Source organism: Armigeres subalbatus, chromosome 3, assembly GCF_024139115.2.
Source record: "Armigeres subalbatus isolate Guangzhou_Male chromosome 3, GZ_Asu_2, whole genome shotgun sequence".
Classification (NCBI taxonomy): Eukaryota; Metazoa; Arthropoda; class Insecta; order Diptera; family Culicidae; genus Armigeres; species Armigeres subalbatus.
The window spans coordinates 337,949,899-337,972,483 of record NC_085141.1 but is presented as its reverse complement, the minus strand read 5'-3'; the positions used below and the strand labels follow the sequence as shown (position 1 = coordinate 337,972,483).

At 40.9% G+C, this 22,585-nt stretch overlaps 2 long non-coding RNA genes across 3 annotated transcripts; one reads left to right on the top strand and one right to left on the bottom strand.

The window, feature by feature from the left end:
- Positions 1-5,764: 5,764 nt before the first annotated feature.
- LOC134221370 (uncharacterized) lies at positions 5,765-6,571 on the bottom strand. Its single transcript, XR_009982345.1, has 3 exons — positions 6,413-6,571; positions 6,242-6,345; positions 5,765-6,182 (listed from the first exon to the last, which is right to left on the bottom strand). It is a non-coding gene; the product is annotated as an uncharacterized LOC134221370 (long non-coding RNA).
- A 424-nt stretch (positions 6,572-6,995) lies between these two features.
- On the top strand, positions 6,996-16,755 carry LOC134221369 (uncharacterized). 2 transcript variants are annotated; one of them, XR_009982344.1, is made up of 3 exons: positions 6,996-7,068; positions 7,143-7,473; positions 15,970-16,755. It is a non-coding gene; the product is annotated as an uncharacterized LOC134221369 (long non-coding RNA). The 2 variants fall into 2 exon arrangements; XR_009982343.1 differs by having other exon boundaries at positions 6,997-7,068; positions 7,174-7,473; positions 15,970-16,751.
- Positions 16,756-22,585: the final 5,830 nt, after the last annotated feature.

Sequence of the window (22,585 nt, the reverse complement as noted above, 5' to 3'; positions counted from 1 at the left end):
ATGTACGTATACTAATATTTCTATTCGTGTGTTTGACAGAACATGTTCACGGTGGCGGATCTGCTATTTCATGCGGCAGTTTTGCCATTGATTGGTCCATTGATGATAAAATCGAGGTGCAGCAAGTGAAGTAGGAAGACCGAACAGCTTGTTGATACTTACAACGATCGTCCACAACGTTCGAAGAGGTTACTAGGCCATGTGTATATCGATATCTTTAAAAGGAGATGTAGCAGAAGTGAAGATGCTATTCTGACATTTCAAGAAGAACTATTTTTCATTATTAAGATAGACCTTCAAACAAGAAGCATTAAATAAAGTCGATTATATAGTTCAGTACTTTGTTTGACTTCAAAGTTCTCCAATAGTTTCAAAGAAGGCAAATTATAAGAAAAGAAACGATAGTGATAAATGATAGAGAATCATCTTCACAGGATATATTCCAATAATTATAGGGTCATGACTCAGGGGGTCCGTAGGTCATTCAATGGTCTATTTTGTCTCACAAGGCCATACCATCTTTAATAACGATCTAGAATGATTCGATGATTAGAGATCATCAAACTTGACGAGATCAATGGCCTTCTTTTATGCAAATGGCAAATAGAACAAGTTCAAAACAATCCACATCTAATCCAAACCCAATCCATAAACCAACCAATCAAATCAAACCAAATCCCATCTAAATCTCAATCACATCCAATTCAAGCTTAATCAATCCAAATCTAATTCAAACTAATCACATCAAATCAAACCAATTCAATCAAATCAAATGAATTCAATCCAATCTAAGTCCAATCCAAATACAATCCAAATCTACTTCAAATCCATAACAATTGAACTAATTTAATTTGAATGAATCCAAATCTAATTCAAACCAAAACAAATCAATCCAAATCTAACCAAATCTAAATTCAATCTAAAGCCAATCAAAGTCTATTCAAATCCAACCAAATAAATTTGATCTCGTCCAAATAAATTCGATCCAATTCCAATCTAAATACAATCAAAATCATTCAAATCTAATTCTAATCCAATCCAAATCTAATTTCCAACACAATTAAATACAATCTAAATCAACTATCCAATTCAAATCCAAATGCAACCAATCAAAATCAATCAACCAATTAAAAAATCAACCAAAAAACCAATCCAAATTCCGCATCCAACCAATAAAATTCCACATCCAATTAAAAAAGAAAAATACAATGATGGATCAATTTATTATGATTAGTTCAATCTAACGCCAACTCATTTTCATCCAACGAAAAATCAATGCATTTATAACTGGTGGTCGCAAGCAATTTAGATCTCTACAGGTGGGTCGCATATCCAAAAGTTTGAACCTCTCGTATAATTTGTTAGATTTTTGTAACGATAGAAGCAATGATATCGAACCTCGAAAATTGTTTTTTCGAATAACCTAAATAACTTTCTTCTAAAATACCTGACAAAAGTAGGGTAAAATGCCCAATAATGGACCCTAGTAGCGGAAATTGGTTTCTTCCCATCATAAGGCTTAGAAATTTTCAAATATTAACTCTGCTTGATATCTAACAACAAGCCCAACTCTCTCTTTACATAATACATAAAACACCAAATGCACGACGTTATCATTCGAAATTAACATTTATTGTCTAACTGAATTCGCCCCATAGTAGACCCCTGGGGTCCATACAGGAAATTGCTTCCCTATATCGACACTTCATTTGATTTTCATGTCCCGTTTCGAACGTTCTTCTTACCTATTATGGACCCCCAAAATATTCCCATAGTGGACACTCTCGTGTTTTTTTTATAGAATTAAAAAATCGTTTAATTTTACTTTCATACATTTCAATATGTAATCAAATTAGGACAAGGAGGTAGGTTCTCCCGATAGAATTTCATAGCAAAATGTTGACATTGTGCAGTAATAATGCAAAAATGGTTGGAGGGTCCACTATTGGTTGGGGGTCCACTATTGGTCACTTTACCCTAAATACCGTGATTATGAATTAATTAGATCATATTTTTCTAAGGGTCTGTGTCATTTGGAGAATTAACTTAAAAGTGACAGTTGAAAATTAAAAAATCACTCTATAGAATGGCTGGTGCTACTCAGCAATCTTAATAAGACATCGATGAAAATGATTGATATCTGTCAGTAATCTTGCTCCGAGCAGGGTTATTTGATAATTATTGAAATGTCACTTTTAAGTTAAATTTCAGTTTATTTCTCCAATTGAGACAGACCCTAAAGGTCTATTCTGGTTTTCTTTCGCCTTCAGGAATATGGTCCACGATTTTAGTTCTAATTAATTTCCAAACAGGTGATACTGAATATAAATAGATATCTGGTCAGAAAATCAAAATTCCGTCCCATTTACGATCGCTTGCGATCTCTGCAGGGAGAGCATCGTGCTTGACTTTTGCAGCAGAATCGCATCGTTCCGCTTATTCGCCAAAAAGATTTCTGTTTCAAAAGCACCAAAACCCAATAAAAGCGTATTTTATGTTACGATGGATTTATTTTCCATTGTTTTAAGACAAGAAAGTAAATTCGACTAATTCAATGGAGAATAACACGTGAAATTCACAATGATGAAACTGCGAGTCGAATCAAGAACGATTCTCTGTGGTTTGAGGTGTTGACTGCTTGATTTAAATTTGGAAAAGATTTAGAATTTGAGCTTTTCCAATATGCTATCGATATCCAATATCAACACATAAAAATCAACACATTAAAGATTTTGGTCCGATATCATTTAAATGGAGTTCGCACATCGCACTGCGTGAGTTTGTTAGGTAAAGAGTGTTATCGCAAAATTGAAATTTTATGCATGATTTTCTTACAAAACAGATTAAGCTATCCACTTAATTGAACAAATATTATGTGTAGAATTATTTATCTATCAGGAAATTAGTTCCAGTTCTATAACCTCCTCCAGCATTAGTTCATCTGATAGATCAGAAAATATTTCAAGGGTAAGTTAGTTTCAAGATTTGTTTGAGAAACAAATTAGCAGCGTTACTAAATGAGGAAAAATTTGGTCGACAATTCTCTGAGACGTCTTACTGGGATTTCAGAAGTTTATCCTGGAACCAATGCAGCCAGAAAATTGGTCTGGTGGGAAAAATTTCTTCTAAAAAATAAGTTGTTCTGGGGGGTAAGTGTCCAAAATTACCCTGTGGTTCTGCCACCGCTCTGGAACAGTAGTTCTTCCTTGGGTTCTTCCTGGATACCTGGTATGGTCGAAGATTCCATACGTTTTAACCAATATTCTATCTAGACCTGCGCGCCGATTGAAATTTTATCGACGGTGAGGCGTGATAGATCATTTTCACTCAATGGCAGTGGCGTGGTGGTGATTAGGGGTTAGGCGTGAGTCATGTGAATAAATTTCATGTATTACAAGTTTTCCGGAATTTATCTGATACCTCCAGGAATTCCTTCGAAAGTTTTTTCTGGGAATTCTTACTGGAGTTTTTCTCCAGATTTTTTCTCTGAAAGTTCCTCCGGGAATTTCTCTGGAAGTTCTTCAGAAATTCTCTCCGAAGTTCCTCTAGAATTTATCCCGAATTTTAGCGAAATTCTCCAAACATCCATTCAAATTATAGCCAAAAAAAAAGTGTCTATCCGGAATAAATTTATACCGCTTTTTATACCGAAGTTGGATTTTTCTCCAGATACAGGCAACTTTCCCAACTTCGGAAGTAGTGCGCTGGATTCGCCTAAAGATGCGCTGAACAACGCATCAATTAGTTTGACAAATAAAACTTCGGAAGAAAGTTCGGTTCGGAAGTCCCGACTTCCGAATTCTAAGTTGGTGCTACGCCGACAATATATAACAGTTTATGCAGGGCTGTATCCCTTCAAGATTATATTGTCGGTGTAGCACCATCTTAGAATTCGGAAGTCGGGACTTCCCCACCGAACTTTCTTCCGAAGTTTTATCTGTCAAACTAATTGATGCGTTGTCTAGCGCATCTTTAGGCGAATCCAGCGCACTACTTCCGAAGTTGGGAAAGTTGCCTGTATCTGGAGAAAAATCCAACTTCGGTATAAAAAGCGGTATAAATTTATTCCGGATAGACAATATTTCTCGCTTAACTTTTCAAAACGTCCTACACGGTTAGAAAAAAGTACCTAATATTAGGCTTTGGTCCGATTCGCGAATTAAAATCAAATTCAACTTAAAAGTGACAGTTCAGAAATTATTAAATCCCCCGCTCATAAGAATGGCTGGTGCTACCCAGCAAGAACAACAGAACATCTATCAAAAATGATTCAACATCTGTCAAAAGTAAGCTTGCTCTGCGGGCAGGGTTATTTGGAAATTATTGAACTGTCATTTTTAAGTTTGATTTTATTTTAATTCGCGAATCGGACCAAAGCCTTAGAGTAAAATCAGCAGTGATTCAAATCGTTCGGGGCTGTCAGTTTGAATATGAATCTGAATCATACACTGAGGAAACTGGACGTATGATTTTCAATCAAACGCCTTATGAAAATTTGCCACAAGGAATCGGTATGAATTTCAATATATTGCCTTATGAATGATGATTTTCATTTGAAAAAAAGTGAAGTGCGGCAGACTGGGTTCGAACCATGGACGTCGGGGTCGGGAGGCCGGTATGTAGACCACACGCCCATCGACGCTTGAATACTCAGGAAGGTAACTGCGTATAAGAAGCACTGTTGGTGGAATAATCAGTCGAAGGTTCATAAGGCGCCAGTTATGAATTTCGCTAGTCCAGTTTGCTGAGTGTACACTTTTCCAGCAGTGGCTCAAGATACATTTTTTATAACAGTCGAGACTCAAAAGCTTAAAACTGCACAGCAAAAAAAAATGTAATGTCCATCAACGTAATTGGAGGAATGTAACAAACATTCGATGTAAACACGAAATTCATATGTATAATGACATCCATTTGGATGTAATTCTACATCTCCTTGAAATTACACAGGTTCAGAACTACCAGTTTCCATTTACGTTGCAAGTGTACAATATTCACATGTCAAAGCGATGAATATTACACACAATCATATGCAACCCACTAATTGAAAAGTTGGTGTGTGAAATTACACAACTTTGAATGTGATATCACAATCATTTACTCACTCAAATAAAAACGCACATTACATATATATGCCCTGCACTTAGAATATGACCAGTTACTTTCATACATGAAAACTATGTGCAACGATAATGAATTATTGTCGATATCGTCAAGATGAATTCTATGTGCAGCCTTTTGACTCATATCAAGAAGCTCACATGGATAATATTTATGAGAGTAATGGAAATAATAGTGTAAATAATGGCCTTGTTTTATTCGGATTATGAACTTCTATTCATAATAGCAACGTGAATATGGAAAGTAAATTAATAACTCAATCATGTCGTGGAAAGTGTTATTTTATTCATATTATTTTGGAAGATTGACGGCTCCGTTGGCTACATGAATATCATCGTCGCAAAAAATATATAATTAATCTGCAGAACAGAAACACTGATTCACTCGCAGTGGTGGTTACATTGCTACTGATCTGTTCAATTATGATAATTTAGGGTCTGTCTCATTTGGGGAATTAAACTTAAAAGTGACAGTTCGGAAATTAAGAAATCACCCCGTTATAAGAATGGCTGGTGCTACCCAGCAATTCCAATAAGACATCGATGCAAAATGATTCGATATCTGTCAAAATTAATCTTGCTCTGCGAGCAGGGTTATTTGATAATTATTGAAATGTCACTTTTAAGTTTAATTTCAGTTTAATTCTCCAAATGAGACAGACCCTTAGTTACTCATCTCGTCCTTTTCGGATCCAAACAGTTCTTCCGTGCCAACGCCCATCCTTGCCCAACAAACAATCGACAATATCTCTCTGCGACCGTGCTTCGGAGGTCTAACGAATGCGGATTTGATAAGCGGTTATTTTCGATTATTTGGCGAAGAGACGAAGTCACGGATGATCCGTACGATCCTCTCAGTGATTCATTAGAAACCAATCGTTAGGTTTTACAAGTCGAAATGGAATCCTATCCTGCTGGTGGCTACGGTGGCAAAAATGATTGATCCTTTCATTGTACAAGTCCGAACTGACCGTTTTTATGAAACATTCCAGATTATCGATCCAGTTCCTCTTCTCTAGATTCTGGTATATGACCACATGTTGATTTGAACTATTTATTGTCCTGCAATATTGAGAGTTTAAATGTTTTCGATTCACAAAATATAAACTTTAAATACCTACAATTACTGTCTATCAGACCATCGCAAGGTCGACATTGATACTTCCGCCGAATGTTTCCTTGGCCTTGATAAAAATGTATTCCGAAGCCGGTGCTGTGATTCTGACTGGAATGCAATTACGGAAAGTTGAATCAGAGATGTAATAACAAGACATAGTAATATAAATAATTACCTCTAGTAGTTTTACCAGTATTCCACAATTCCATTTTTGTAGAATTTAATAATATTCTTCACGACTGTATCGTTCGCGCCTAAAAACTGTTTATTTTGCGACAATCAAAAATATTGGGGGTGCTCGTGTTTTTTATGTTGGTACACTTCAAATCTATTTTATGCATAATATATTATATAAACACAATTCATATGTTTTATTAGACGCACATAGAATGAAAATTCTTGTTCTATCTTATAATCTATGCGCTTTGTGCACATAGAATATATCAGCTGTTTGGTTTGAGTGTACGCAATATTGTATATTGGCAACACTGACCTTCCTCTTGTCGACATCGAATGCATCATGCATGAGGCATGCCATCAGTGCGCCATTTTTGTTTTCCTTCGTTGCTGCATCAGTTCGGTAGCCGAATTTCAATCAAAAACCGAAATTCGATTCGAATTATTAATGCTGTCCAATGAGCAGCTCGAAGTAGCTCGAAGTTGTTCCCGTCCTGCTCGTTCTTTTTTGTCAACAAATGGGCATGAGCAGGACAGGGAGAAACTTCGAGCTACTTCAAGCTCTCATTGGACAGCACTATTATTATTAACCGGAACATGTCCAGTACCTAGTAAAAACTCCAGTGTGAACCGGATAAACTACACTCCTGCAATGTAAGTATTTCAATCATCCAGTCTGCAATATCCTATGAAATTCATACCGGATTTCCCTCGGGATTCCATTTTAGGCAATATTCTGAAGGAAACCTTATGTTTCAGCCCAATTTCACACGGAGTTCTGGCAACGTCGATAAATGACTCGCAGCCCGGTCGGGGACATGGTGAAGCACCGATAAACAGGAATGAATGGAACAAAATTAAAATACCCGCGATGGGCAACAACCACCGTTCAGAATACCCGGTAAAGAGTTCCCGGTCTAATGTTTCAAAAATCCCAGACCAATCAGATAAAAATAAATCGGATGTCGATCCGGTTATAAATTTCAACGATATGAACGGGTTGAATGGCAGCGTTTGCAGCAAAAAGAATTAGATATCGTCAAAATTAATGGGAAATTGGTGAGTAGATGATTTCTTGTTAAGAAAATTATTTTGATCTTTTTAGTGGAATGTCTTCACTTGTCATAAGACGAGTTTGTTTTGTACCATCCCATTTAATTCCACCACTTGAGTGGTGGAATTAAATGGGATGGAACAAACTAGTCTTATGACAAATGACTCATTTCTTGGTTTAGACTTATCTGGTTTGTGTGTATTACATAATGATACGTGAAGATTTCAAAGGCAATCCATATATGCTCTCAAAGGAGTTATAAAGCGATTCTAAACAGAATTTCCAACAAAAGCCTTAGAAGCATCTCTTCAGTAACCTTAACCATCTGTGTGATAGCTACTTTTAGTGAGTTCTATTGATCCATCGATTTTCTAAGCCCTGTTTGAAAATAATAACTTTGAAATATCTATAGTACTTCCTAAAGCTGGAACAATTTTTTTCAGATAAGAAGCAGGTACAATTAGCTAGTTCAGTCAAAAACGTCAAGCTTTTAGCCATGCGTGATTCTTCCGGCTACAATTTATGTTGTCGGTCGTTTAGTTACTATAGATACTCAGTACCATGCCGGTATAATATTTATGAGAGCGTAGGTGCCGGAAGGTATGGTGTGTACCTTAAGTATGTATAATGTACGACTGTACCCTCCTTAGAATAGTGATAAGATGCGCCGCTATAAAGATAGACCATGCTGAGTTTGATTCCCGGTGCCGGTCTAGGCAATTTTCGGTTTGGAAATGGTCTCGACTTCCCTGGGCATAAGAGTATCATCGTGTTAGCCTCATGATATACGAATGCAAAAATGGTAATTTGGCTTAGAAACCTCACAGTTAATAACTATGGAAATGCTGAATGAACACTAAGCAGCGAAGCGGCAATGTCCCAGTGGGGATATAATACCAATAAGAAGAAGCAGAAGAACATGTATACTGTACCTGATAATAATTACATAATTTATCAGAGTATCATAATAATAGGGCTAGCCTCCAACAGGTTTCGTTGAAAGGTTGTTTGGCTTATTAACATTTTGTGTTTTGATTCAGCAATGGAATCCTTCGGCAATATAGGAGTCCATCTGGGATACTCAATGTAATCTTGGCTTGGACGACTAGAAATGCAATTCTTTGGGGATTTTTCATGAAATCTTTGGATGGTACTCGAGGTCATCCTTGGAAGAAACTCAATGGTATCCTTCGGTGACCCTCAATCAAGTCCTTTGGGAATTCTCAATCGGATCCTTCGCAAATTCATTATGGTCTCCTTCGGAGGCTATGAAATCTTTAAGTGATTCTTGATAGAGTCCTTTAGGAGATTCTTAAAGGAATCCTTTGTGTGTGGCCTTCGGATATCCTCAGTGTCATCTTTTGAAGATTCTCAAGGGAGAATATTCAAATCATTATGGTTTTCTTAAAAGAATCCTTCGACTATTATGGAATGGATTTTTTTTAAACTTTATTTATGTGGTATTTAATGGAATACTTCAATGGAGAATGCGCAAAGAAATCTTTCGGTGACTTCATAAATGTAATTTTCGATGATACATAATGTAATCCATCGTGAATTCTTGATTGAATCTTTCAGGAATATTCAAAGTAGTTTACTGCCGTGAATCGCATATCTGTCCCATCTTTGCTGGGTTTCCTATTCATATGGGAAAAATATGCGATTCACGGCAGTTTATCTGTTGTCCTTCGAAGATTCTCAAAAAAATTCTCCTGGGAATGAAGTTTAACCCGTATACCAACTTCCTCCGAAAGTTACTCCAGCAATTCCTCCGGAAGTTTCTCCAGGAATTCCTCCGGAAGTTCCTCCTGGAATTCCTTCGGAAGTTCCTCCTGGAATTCCTCCGGAAGTTCCTCCAGGAATTCCTCCTGAAGTTCCTCCAGGAATTCCTCCGGAAGTTCCTCCTGGAATTCCTCCGGAAGTTCTTCCAAGAGTTGCTCCAGGAATTCCTTCGGAAGTTCCTCCAGGAGTTCCTGCGGAAGCTCTTCCAGGAATTCCTCCGGTAGCTCCTCCAGGAATTCCTCCGGAAGTTCCTTCAGTAATTCCTCCGGAAGTTCCTCCAAGAATTCCTTCAGGAATCCCTCCGGAAGTTCCTCCAGGAATTCGTACAGGAATTCCTCCGGAAGTTGCTCCAGGAATTCCTCCGGAAGTTGCTCCAAGAATTCCTCCGGAAGTTCGTCCGGAAGTTCCTCCGGAAGTTCCTCCTGGAATTCCTCCGGAAGTTCTTCCAAGAGTTGCTCCAAGAATTCCTTCGGAAGTTCCTCCAGGAGTTCCTGCGGAAGCTCTTCCAGGAATTCCCCCGGAAGCTCCTCTAGGAATTCCTCCGGAAGTTCCTCCAAGAATTCCTCCGGAAGTTCCTCCAGTAATTCCTCCGGAAGTTTCTCCAGGAATTCCTCCGGAAGTTGCTCCAGGAATTCCTCCGGAAGCTGCTACAGGAATTCCGCCAGAAATTCCTCCAGGAATTCCGCCGGAAATTCCTCCAGGAATTCCTCCGGAAGTTTCTCCAGGAATTCCTCCGGAAGTTGCTCCAAGAATTCCTCCGGAAGTTCCTCCAGGAATTCCTCCGGAAGCTGCTACAAGAATTCCTCCGGAACTTCCGGAGGAATTCCTCCAGAAGTTGCTCCGAGAATTCCTCCGGAAGTTCCTCCAGGAATTTCTCCGGAAGTTCCTCCAGGAATTTCTTCGGAAGTTCCTTCGGGAGATCCTCCAGAAATTCCTCCGGAAGTTCCCCCTGTAATTCCTCCGCAAGTTCCTCCAGGAATTCCTCCGGAAGTTCCTCCAGGAATTACTCCGGAAGTTGCTCCAGGTATTCCTGCGGATGTTGCTCCAAGAATTCCTCCGGATGTTCCTCCAGGAATTCCTCCGGAAGTTCCTCAAGGAATTCCTCCGGAAGTTCCTCCAGGAATTCCTCCGGAAGTTCCTCCAGGAATTCCTCCGGAAGTTCCTCCAGGAATTCCTCCGGAAGTTCCTCCAGGAATTCCTCCGGAAGTTTCTCCAGGAATTCCTCCGGGAGTTTCTCCAGGAATTCCTCCGGAAGTTGCTCCAGGTATTCCTCCGGATGTTGCTCCAAGAATTCCTCCGGATGTTCCTCCAGGAATTCCTCCGGAAGTTCCTCAAGGAATTCCTCCGGAAGTTCCTCCAGGAATTCCTCCGGAAGTTCCTCCAGTAATTCCTCCGGAAGTTTCTCCAGGAATTCCTTCGGAAGTTGCTCCAGGTATTCCTCCGGATGTTGCTCCAAGAATTCCTCCGGATGTTCCTCCAGGAATTCCTCCGGATGTTCCTCCAGGAATTCCTCCGGAAGTTCCTCAAGGAATTCCTCCGGAAGTTCCTCAAGGAATTCCTCCGGAAGTTCCTCAAGGAATTCCTCCGGAAGTTGCTCCAGGAATTCCTCCGGAAGTTCCTCCAGTAATTCCTCCGGAAGTTTCTCCAGGAATTCCTCCGGAAGTTCCTCCAGGAATTCCTCCAGAAGTTCCTCCAGAAATTCCTCCGGAAGCTCCTCCAGGAATTCCTCCGGAAGTTGCTCCAAGAATTCCTCCTAAAGTTGCTCCAGGAATTTCTCCGGAAGTTCCATCAGGAATTTCTCCGGAAGCTCCTCCAGGAATTCCTCCGGAAGATCTTCCAGGAATTCCTCCGGAAGATCCTCCAGGAATTCTTTCGGAAGTTCCTCTAGAAATTCCTCCGGAAGGTCCTCTAGGAATTCCTCCGGAAGTTCCTCTAGGAATTCCTCCGGAAGTTCCTCAAGGAATTCCTCCGGAAGTTCCTCAAGGAATTCCTCCGGAAGTTCCTCAAGGAATTCCTCCGGAAGTTCCTCTAGGAATTCCTCCGGAAGTTCCTCTAGGAATTCCTCCGGAAGTTCCTCTAGGAATTCCTACGGAAGTTCCTCCAGGAATTCCTCCGGAAGTTCCTCCAGGAATTCCTCTGGAAGTTCCTCCAGGAATTCCTCCGGAAATTCCTCCAGGAATTCCTCTGGAAGTTCCCCCAGTAATTCCTCCGGAAGTTCTTCCAGGAATTCCTCCGCAAGTTCCTCCAGGAATTCCTCCGAAAGTTCCTCCGGAAGTTCTTTCAAGAGTTGCTCTTGGAATTCCTTCGGAAGTTCCTCCAGGAGTTCCTGCGGAAGCTCTTCCAGGAATTCCTCCGGAAGCTCCTCTATGAATTCCCCCGGAAGTTCCTCCAGGAATTCCTCCGGAAGTTCCTCCGGAAGTTCCTCCAGGAATTCCTCCGTAAGTTTCTCCAGGAATTCCTCCGGGAGTTTCTCCAGGAATTCCTCCGGAAGTTGCTCCAGGTATTCCTCCGGATTTTGCTCCAAGAATTCCTCCGGATGTTCCTCCAGGAATTCCTCCGGAAGTTCCTCAAGGAATTCCTCCGGAAGTTCCTCCAGGAATTCCTCCAGAAGTTCCTCCAGAAATTCCTACGGAAGCTCCTCCAGGAATTCCTCCGGAAGTTGCTCCAAGAATTTCTCCGGAAGTTCCTCCAGGAATTCCTCCGCAACTTCCTCCAGGAATTCCTCCGGAAGTTCTTCCAAGAGTTGCTCCTGGAATTCCTTCGGAAGTTCCTCCAGGAGTTCCTGCGGAAGCTCTTCCAGGAATCCCTCCGGAAGCTCCTCTAGGAATTCCTCCGGAAGTTCCTCCAGGAATTCCTCCGGAAGTTCCTCCTGTAATTCCTCCGCAAGTTCCTCCAGGAATTCCTCCGGAAGTTCCTCCAGTAATTCCTCCGGAAGTTCCTCCAGGAATTCCTCCGCAAGTTCCTCCAGGAATTCCTCCGGAAGTTCCTCCTGGAATTCCTCCGGAAGTTCTTCCAAGAGTTGCTCCTGGAATTCCTTCGGAAGTTCCTCCAGGAGTTTCTGCGGGAGCTCTTCCAGGAATTCCTCCGGAAGCTCCTCTAGGAATTCCTCCGGAAGTTCCTCCAGGAATTCCTCCGGAAGTTCCTCCAGTAATTCCTCCGGAAGTTCCTCCAGGAATTCCTCCGGAAGTTTCTCCAGGAATTTCTCCGGAAGTTTCTCCAGGAATTCCTCCGGAAGTTTCTCCAGGAATTCCTCCGGAAGTTTCTCCAGGTATTCCTCCGGAAGTTGCTCCAAGAATTCCTCCGGATGTTCCTCCAGGAATTTCTCCGGAAGTTCCTCCGGAAGATCCTTCAGGAATTCCTCCGGAAGTTGCTCCAAGAATTCCTCCGGAAGTTGCTCCAAGAATTCCTCCGGAAGTTCCTCCAGGAATTCCTCCGGGAGTTCCTCCAGGAATTCCTCCGGAAGTTCCTCCAGGAATTCCTCCGGAAGCTGCTACAGGAATTTCTCCGGAAGTTGCTCCGAGAATTCCTCCGTAAGTTCCTCCAGGAATTTCTCCGGAAGTTCCTTCGGGAGATCCTCCAGAAATTCCTCCGGAAGTTCCCCCTGTAATTCCTCCGGAAGTTCCTCCAGGAATTCCTCCGAAAGCTCCTCTAGGAATTCCTCCGGAAGTTCCTCCTGTAATTCCTCCGCAAGTTCCTCCAGGAATTCCTCCGGAAGTTGCTCCAGGAATTTCTCCGGAAGTTCCATCAGGAATTTCTCCGGAAGTTCCTCCAGGAATTCCTCCGGAAGTTCCACCAGGAATTCCTCCGGAAGTTCCACCAGGAATTCCTCCGGAAGTTCCACCAGGAATTCCTCCGGAAGTTCCACCAGGAATTCCTCCGGAAGTTCCACCAGGAATTCCTCCGGAAGTCCCACCAGGAATTCCTCCGGAAGTTCCTCCAGGAATTCCTCCGGAAGTTCCTCCAGGAATTCCTCCGGAAGTTCCTCCAGGAATTCCTCCGGAAGTTCCTCCAGGAATTCCTCTGGAAGTTCCTCCAGGAATTCCTCCGAAAATTCCATCAGGAATTCCTCCGAAAGATCCACCAGGAATTCCTCCGAAAGTTTCACCAGGAATTCCTCCGAAAGTTCAACCAGGAATTCCTCCGAAAGTGCAACCAAGAATTCCACCGGAAGTTTCACCAAGAATTCCTCCGGAAGTACCTTCAGAAGTTCCTCCAGGAGTTCCTGCGGAAGTTCATCCAGCAGTTCTTGCGGGAATTCCCCCAACAATTCCTCCAGTAAGTTTCCCCACGAATTCCTATGAAAACTCATACTGGAATTCCTCCGGATGTTCCTCCAGGAATTCCTACGGAAGTTGCTTCCGGAAGTTCCACCAGGAATTCCTCTGGAAGCTCCTCCAGAAATTCCTCCGGAAGCTCTTCCAGGAATTCCTCCGAAAGCTCCTCCAGGAATTCCTCCGGAAGTTCCACCAGGAATTTCTCCTAAAGTTCTACCACGAAGACCTCCGAAAGTTCCACCAGGAATTCCTACGGAAGTTGCTTCCAGAAGTTTCTTCAGGAGTTCCTCCAGAAGTCCCTCCTGGAATTCCTCCGGGAATTCCACCAGAGGTCCTTTTTTACATTTGTGGGTAGGTTTCCATCTCGATTCAGAGACTATCGAAAAAGAGGTTAAATTCTCTATATGTAGCAGTAAAAGTAGAAGTAGATAGGAGTCATATAAATTTGACTTAAAATGTGTATTTTCGGCAAGATCTTCTTCTATGACTTTTCATTCGAACTGGAACTTGACCTGCTTTTCATCTTAGTGTACTATTAGCATTTCCATAGTTATTAATTGGAAGTTTTCTATGCCTGCCTTACATACCGCACAGGCCACTTCGGCCTTCGTCTGATTAAATAATAATAATATTCTATGCCTGCCAATGCATGAGTGAGTATGTATTTTGTATGGCAAGTACAATGGATACACTATGCCAAGGGAGTCAAGAGTGTTTCCCACCCGAAAACATCCCGAAATGGACTGAGTCAAACTCGACTGAGTCTCCGGATTGGCAAGCGAATTTCATATGGAATCCCATCCATTTAAAATCTAGAAGAACGCCATTTAAAAGGCTTCTATTTGAAACCCCAGAATGATTCCATTTAAAATCCCAAGAGCCTTCCATCCGAAATCACAGAAGGATTCCATTCGGACTTCGAGGAGGATGCGGTTTGAATTCCTTAGAGGGTTTCATTTGGAATCCCATGAGGCTTTGGAATACCACGAAGATTCCATTTGAGATCCCTTAATGATTCCATTTAGAACCCTAGGAACCTTCCATTTGAAATCACAGAAGGATTTAATTCGAAGTCTTTGAAGGATTCGATTTTAAATCCCTGGATCCCTTCATTTCGAATACCACGAGGATTATTATTAAAATCTCAGCTGAATGCCATTTGGAATTCTAGAATGATTCCATTGAAAATCCCAGGAGCCTCCCATTAGAAATCCCAGAATAAATCCATTTGAAATCCCACAAGGATTCCTTTTGAAATCTCATAAGGTTGGAATACTAGAAGGATTCCATTAAATATTCCAAGAACATTCCATTTGTATTCCAGAGGGATTCCATTTAGAACCCATGAAGCCTTCCGTTTGGAATCTTACAAAGAAGATTCCATTTGGAATCCTAGACTGATTCCATTTAGACCCCACTCTTGAACCTTTTTATTGTCATAACATCCAAAACTGGGACATTGCCGCCTGGCAGCTTAGTTTTCATTCAACACTTCCACAGTTATTAACTGCGAGCTTCCAAAGCCGAAATATCATTTTTTTCATTCGTATACAATGATGCCCAGAGAAGTGGAGAAAATTTCCAACCCTAAAATTTCCTAGACCGGACTGGGAATCGAACCCAACCACCTTCAGCATTGTCTTGCTTTATATTCGCGTATCTTACTGCACGTCTAAGGAATCCAAGAATAATTTGATTTGAAATCCCAGAAGGACTTTATTTCGAATCCCAGAAGCTGATATCACAGAACGATTCCATTAGAGCCTCCAGGAGCCTTGCATTTGAAACTCCAGGCAGATCTTACTTGGAATCTCAGGAGCATACGATTTGGAATTCCATGTGAAATTCATTTCAAATCCCAGCATGATTCCATTTGAAACCCTAGATTGATTCTATTTGGAACTCCACGAGTCTTCAATTTGAAATCTCAGAAGTACTAGATTTAGAATCCCAAGAGAATTCCATTTCCAAACCCAGAATTATGCAATTCGGAGTTCCAGAAGGATTGGAATCTCATGAACATTTTAATAGGAAAACCTGAAGGATTTTATTTAGTATTTGAAGAGGCTACTATTTCAAATCTCAGAATGATTCCATATAGAATCTCAGGAGCCTCAGAAGGGTACTCACCGGGATCCCTGAGATATTTTTATCCAAAAACCCATTCCGAGGATGATGATTATCAGAATACAGAACAGATATCTATCAGAATGATAATAGACAGGAGTGTTCACTTCAGTATATCATCAAGATTTCTTTCGGAATCTCAGAATTTCAGACGCATTTCCATTCAAATTTCTCCTATCTGAATCTAGCGGATTCTGTATGATAAGAAAGATTTCGGAATCCCTTTAGAATCCTCGCCAAACCAGATGAAAACCAGCAAAACTTGCAGCAAAACCATTGAGCCTAGAAAAATATGCCTAATCATTGTTATTATTTCAGCGGCTTTGAAGAGTCTCCGAACGCTGAAGACTGTGACGCTGAAGACCGTGACGTTTTATACATCATCACCCCGGCGAAGTATGTAGTCCGGCAAGATAGGGACTACATTTGTTCTGTGGAAGGATACAGGATGCCGGATAGTTTCTCGTAAAATGCATCAGTCGGTGAATGAGTAATCTGGAGAGAAATTGTCTAATGTCAACTCGTCAAATCTGCGGATAGTTTAGCATACAACCAGCCGAAGGTGACGAAAACATGGAGAGGCGTACCGAAAACAGCTTGGGGACGCGGCCTATATTGAGCTGAAAGAGATGATTCCGTTGATTGATTTATGGTATATCGCCATTGCAGGACAAACGTGCTTTCATGGCAGATCTGCGTTAGGAAACTGCCAATGACAGGCAAAAAATTAGTTATATTTATGTGTCGATCAGTATATATACATTAGAGTGGGGCGTCATGGTCATTTTTTCAAATCAATGGTTTTTCGAAGCCATTCTGGGTCCTGAACAACTCTGCAGAATTTGGGATCGATTGGTTGCTTCCTCGCTTTCCGCATCGCGTTTGAAGTTTGTATGGAAATTAGTATGGGAGAACGTATATTTTTGCATTTCTACTACTAGAGGTTTCACTTCATCGTAAACCAAGTGGCACATTGCGTTAAAGTATAACCCAAAGGATGCCGAAAAACTTTGCTGAAGAAGGCACGTTGCTGGAACGTCCACGAAAAAGGTTATAACGCTTCGAAGATTGAGTGTTCAAACCATATGCAAAAAATCGTTTATTCTGCCAGCACTGCCGAACTACGTAGACCAATGATTTAACTGAGTGTTATTTCAAAATAATTGATCCTATAGAGCTTTAGAGCTAATGGAAGCTATCCGGAATCATTTCACAAAGAAAAAAATCCGACAAGAAGGAAGATGGGTTTTGCCCTTCGATAACCATAGGTCGTCCGGTAGTGCTGGCAGAAACATTGATTTCTTGCATATGGTTTGCACAATCAATTTTCGAAACGTAATAACATTTTTTGTAGACCTTCCAGCTACGTACCATCTTCGGCAAAGTCTTTCGGCATCTTCCAGACTATATGCTAACGTACTGAGTCACGTGAATAATGATAAATTGAAGCCGATAATAGCAAAAATGTAAAAAAATACGTTTTCCCATACTAATCTCCATGTAAATTTAAAACGCGATGCGGCATGCGAGGTCGCAACCAATCGAGCCCATATTTTGCACAGTTGATTGGGGTCCCAAAACGATTCAGAAAAACCTTGATCTCACTTGATAGGACGAAAATTGCGTTTTTCCATACAACTGCGCCCCGCTCTAATATACATATATGTATTAAATATACAATTTCTTTTGAAAAATTTAAAAAACTTATTGAAGCAAGAAAACACGTAACAACTCAACAAAACAAATGCCATGTACGTCGCATTATTTTACGTTGCATTATTCTACATCGCCTCGATTACGTCGAATAATTTTTACATCGGGAACAATCACATCGCTTCTGTTTATTACACAGCAAGCTCTCGAGTACATCGCGCAGTGTAATATTCACCAACCGATGGATTCGACGGGTTGCATCGATTTCGATGTAATATTCAACAACTTTTTTTGCTGTGTGTTATACCGCTCAGTTCTATTTTCTGCAGATTTGAACCACGAATGAATCACGAAATTCAAATATTTTTCAATTGTTTTGGTGCATGAATGCGTCGTTTTATGTACGGATCAATCCACTTTGCATTTACCGCGCCTTCCTCAGCAGCAACATAATCATTTCATTTAATGGAAAAACAATCAAACATGAATAGAACACTGCTGGGGGAGCCTGTGAGTTTGTTCTATTTTGGCTCATATTCAAACTAGAATAGTATTCGAAAATTTGCAACCAAACTGAATCACTACTGATTTCACTCTTATAGGTACTTTTAATTCAAATCGGGGGTTCAGTGTGGGAACCCAAAATTAAGTAATTTTTTCTCGAAATTAAGTAAAATTCACTTAATATTAAGTAAAATATATTTAATTTTAAATAGAAACTAACCAAAAGTTGGGTGAATTTCACTCAACTTTTGTAAACATGAGATTACTCAACGTTGGGTTCCCACACTTTAATGCCCTTGTTGAGTGGTTTTGCTCTTCATTTTATGACAACAAAGGGAAGAGGGAGGGAGATGCAAGAGAAAAAAAGTAATTAGGTACTTTTTTCTAACCGTGTAAGTAACATTTTTTTCATGAATTAATTTGAATAGTGCAATCAATATAGCTTTCATGTTGTTTTGATGATTACGCTATTCAAATTAATTCATGAAAAAAATGTTACTTAGGTCCTTTTGAAAAGTTAAGCGGAGTTTATTTGTATAATATTTAGGCTCTGTCTCAATTGGATAATTAAACTGAAATTAAACTTAAAAGTGAAATTTCAATAATTATCAAATAACCCTGCTCGCAGAGCAAGATTACTTTTGACAGATATCGAATCATTTTCCATCGATGTCCTATTGGAATTGCTGGGTAGCACCAGCCATTCTTATAACGGGGTGATTTTTTAATTTTCGAACTGTCACTTTTAAGTTTAATTCTCCAAATGAGACAGACCCTTAAGGAATCCCGCATAAATCCAAACGATAGCCGAACCATTATTAGAACGGTTTACGTTCAACAACAGAGAAACAGACGTCTCACTATCCATATGTTCCATCGTTTATCTTTTTAACGGTGGAATCAAATTTTTGTAGGTGGTCGATGTACCACCGATGGCGCTTCCATCGGTTTTGCTTGTGTTTGACGTTTGCTCACTACTGCCACCTGGTTTCCGCTTGTCCACCTACAGTGCATTTAGCATTGGGCGAGAATGTTTCGGTGACGATGATTTTGATTGCATTTTGTTCTAAGTGAGACGTCTGTTTCTCTGATAAAGACAATAATCGGTACGGAACTCATTTCAAGATTCTTGTACCATGGTACTTGTACCACCAGTGTGTCATTATTGCCTGATTTTCTCAAAATTGCACGCGGCGAACCCTTCATGAAAGGTACCGTCGCGCTTTCTGCACCCCGTTTACTTGATTCTTATGGGTGAATAGCATTGCGGTGTATTGTTTGGCGCGGCCGTACCTTTCGACAGTCATTCGCCGCGTGAAGTTTTGTGCAAGTACCCATTTGGGAACATTACAAACGCCGCGCAGTGTATCATATCCAGAAAATCTGACAATAGTATTAATGATAATGGTACTGGACCATAATTGTACATGGTTAGAAAAAATATTAGGTACTTTTCACTCAAATCGGAGTTTTAGTGTGGGAACTTAAGGGCGTAGCCAAAGGAGGACGGGGGGGAGGGCGTCGTCCCCCCCCTAAATGGTGGTAAGATTGAACGGGGACTGGAATGAATTCCCTTAACATGTGCACTTTACAATCCAATCATATTCAGAAATAAGTGGTTGAAATTCAAAAGATTCCCAAAAACTTATTAGGGTATCCAGGATCCATAAATACATATGAAAGTTCAAAACAACTCAAAACATTTCGGGTCATAAATTCTCCTTAAAATCCTTCTAGAAGTTCCCCTGGGAACTTTTTAATTCCTCCGGGAAGTTATCCACAAACTCCTTTTGAAAATCGTTCGAAAATCCTTCTCATGTAATTGTAATCCCTTTTTATCTAGAAACCCCTCACTAATTTTTTTTAATGAATTCATGAGGAAATTCCTTGAAGATTTTTTACTTCTTTCTAAGTTTTACTTCTAGACATTTCTTCGGCTATTCTTCCAGCAAAATCTCCGGAATTTCGTCTGGAATGTATTCGAGAGTTCCTTCAAGAATATATGCGGAATTTCCTCCCGAAATTCCACCAGAAGTTTCTTCAAAAATTTATGACAGAAATTCTCAGATTTAGCTCCATAATTTCACTTGTAAATCTATAAGAAATTCCTTCGGAAATTCTTCAAGGAACTTCTTCAGGCATTTCTCCAGGAGCTCTTCCTTTAATTCCTCCGGGATAAAACCGCCATAAACTTAATAGCGAAACCCTCTAGGATTTCATTCTAGAATTTTTTTCGCAATTACTTCAGAATATCCTTCAAGAATTCCTCTACAAATTTCTTTGAGAATTTCTCCAGGAGTTCGTCCAAGTATTTCCATCGGTATGCTTCGTTCGGTTACGTATTGCTCAACGCGTGATTGGGTGGAGCCAATCTATGCAAGAGTTGCAATGATGATGAAGGCCGCTTCTTCAACTACAGCATCATCAACGTGCACTCTCCACACGAAGGGAGCCGACGACGAGAAAGCGTTCTATGCACCGCTGAAGCAGACACCGATGGATACTACTGGGACGTCAAAATCGCAATCGCGATATGAACGCTCAGGTAGGAAGGAAGGAAATGTATGACCGGTCATCGGACCGAATGGTCTGCATACCGCATCGAACGACAATGGCCAACGATGCTTAACTTTGCAGCCTCCCGCGAAATGTGGTCAAACCCTTCCCCCAGAATATCAAAGGCCACATGAAATCCCTAATCAAGAAACGGAAAACCAAATTGACCACGTTCAAATCGACGTGAATTCTTCTCCGTTATCACGAACGTACGCACTTACCGCAGTGCGAATATTGAAGATCCGACCACTACCTTGTTGCGTATGCCTGCGCTCAAAACTCTCAAAGGTGTACAACACGCGTCAGGTCGTCCGCCACAGCTAAACATTGGGCGGCCAGGACGGTAGACTAGCCCAAGACACGCGCAGCAGCTGGAAATGGCACTCAACGGAAGAGCAGCTAGCAGCTCTCTTGAAGATGGTTGAAGAGATATTCGATCCGCCATTGCACTATGGTCCAGGATACAGATTTACGCGGAAAGTGCATTTACGCCAAAACTATATTTTTGAAAAAATGTTGTTCTACAAAATTGTTAGATAGTAAGGCAATCATTATTCTTATTGGCATTAAGTACATCCTTCACTGGGACATTGCCGCCTCGCAGCTAAGTGTTCATTAAGCACTTCTGTTATTAACTGTGAGGTTTCTAAGCCAAGTTACCATTTTGCATTCGTATATCATGAGGCTAACACGATGATACTTTTATGCCCAGGGGAAGTCGAGCATTTCAATCCGAAAATGTCAATCGACCAGCTGAGAATCAGACAGCCACCTTCAGCATGGTCTTGCTTTGTAGCCGCGCTCTTACCGCACGGCTAAGGAGGCCCTTAGGCCTCATCATTAGGTATTTTTGATAAATAGAGTGCCATCATATACAAAAATGATTTTTTTTATTTCTCGGAATACTGACATGTTATGTTTAACAAAGTTTAGCAGCACTTATTCCATTATTAGCTAATTTAGAGCAATTTCACCTAATTGGATTAGGATGTACCTAAAAAACAGTATTTTTGATCTACTTTTTTGTTTGATTTCTCGAGAAAGTCGGCTTCGGTGACTTTTACACTCAACAAAATGCAACTCTTGGTGGGTCAATATCTCAATATATTTTCCGATCAAAAGTCATTACATTTTCTTTTCAAAGTTGATATCTCCGGTTAGGGCAGACCAAAAAATATGTTTACATGGAATTTGAAAGAGCAATTCATATATCTTTATTATGTCAAAATTGAGATATGTTATTTTTTATCTCAAGTTTCAATTTTCCTGATGTCATGTTTTTCAAGTGTCGACTCGACAAGTGATATAACTCGACAACGGAAAAAGATACAGACATGTTATTACAGCAAAACACTCGTTTTGAAAAGCCCCAAAGTTTTCAGAATATGACATTTGTGAAAAATAAAAAGAAATGAGCAGATCATAAATATTGTTTTTATAGAGGGACACCCTAACCCTTTTAAGTAAAATTGCTCTAAAAGTGAGCCTAGAGCTAAAGATATTGAGCATATTGCCCCACAAAAGTTGCATTTTACTTATGGGTCCTACACCTCGTGGTGCAAAGGCCGACTTAGGGGCAGGGACAGTAGGGACAGCATGGAATGTCCAAGGGCTGACGACCCTCCCCAGCTGTCTCGAGTCAGGGAGAACTGCTAGGGCGTGGTGGGATTTAGCAGTGGGCTCTGCTAAAATCCTCCCAAAAAACCACAAGTGCCGTAAGCAGACTCTATCAAAGCGACTGTGTGCCGCTAAAAGCACAAGCCCAGGGGAGTGCCAATTGGCATGTGGAGTGTCCCTACTTCGGTAGGGTAGCCGTGAGCTGCTTCGCAGGGAGTGAGTGATCTGTTTGTGCTGAGGCAGGGTGTCATAGCGCGTCACCGCTATTGTCACCTCGAGCGCACAGAGTCTGAGTATGGACTGCACATGCTAAAGGTAGGTAATGGCTATTATCTTGATTGGTCCCTACACCCTATCGACACCTCGAGGCATCAGTAGGAGTTAGGTGTTTAGTGACCTACTTCGGTAAGGGTAGCGTGATGCTTCGCAGGGGTGAGTGATCTGGTTGTCGGGCAAGTGTCATAGCGTGTCGCCGCCGCTATTGTCCTCGAAGCGGAAGTCAGATATTACTGCACATGCTGGGTAGGGTGTCGTAGCGAGTATCGTTGATTCGTTCCACCGCATATCGACACCTCGAGGCATTCAGTGGAGTGTGAGTGAGCAC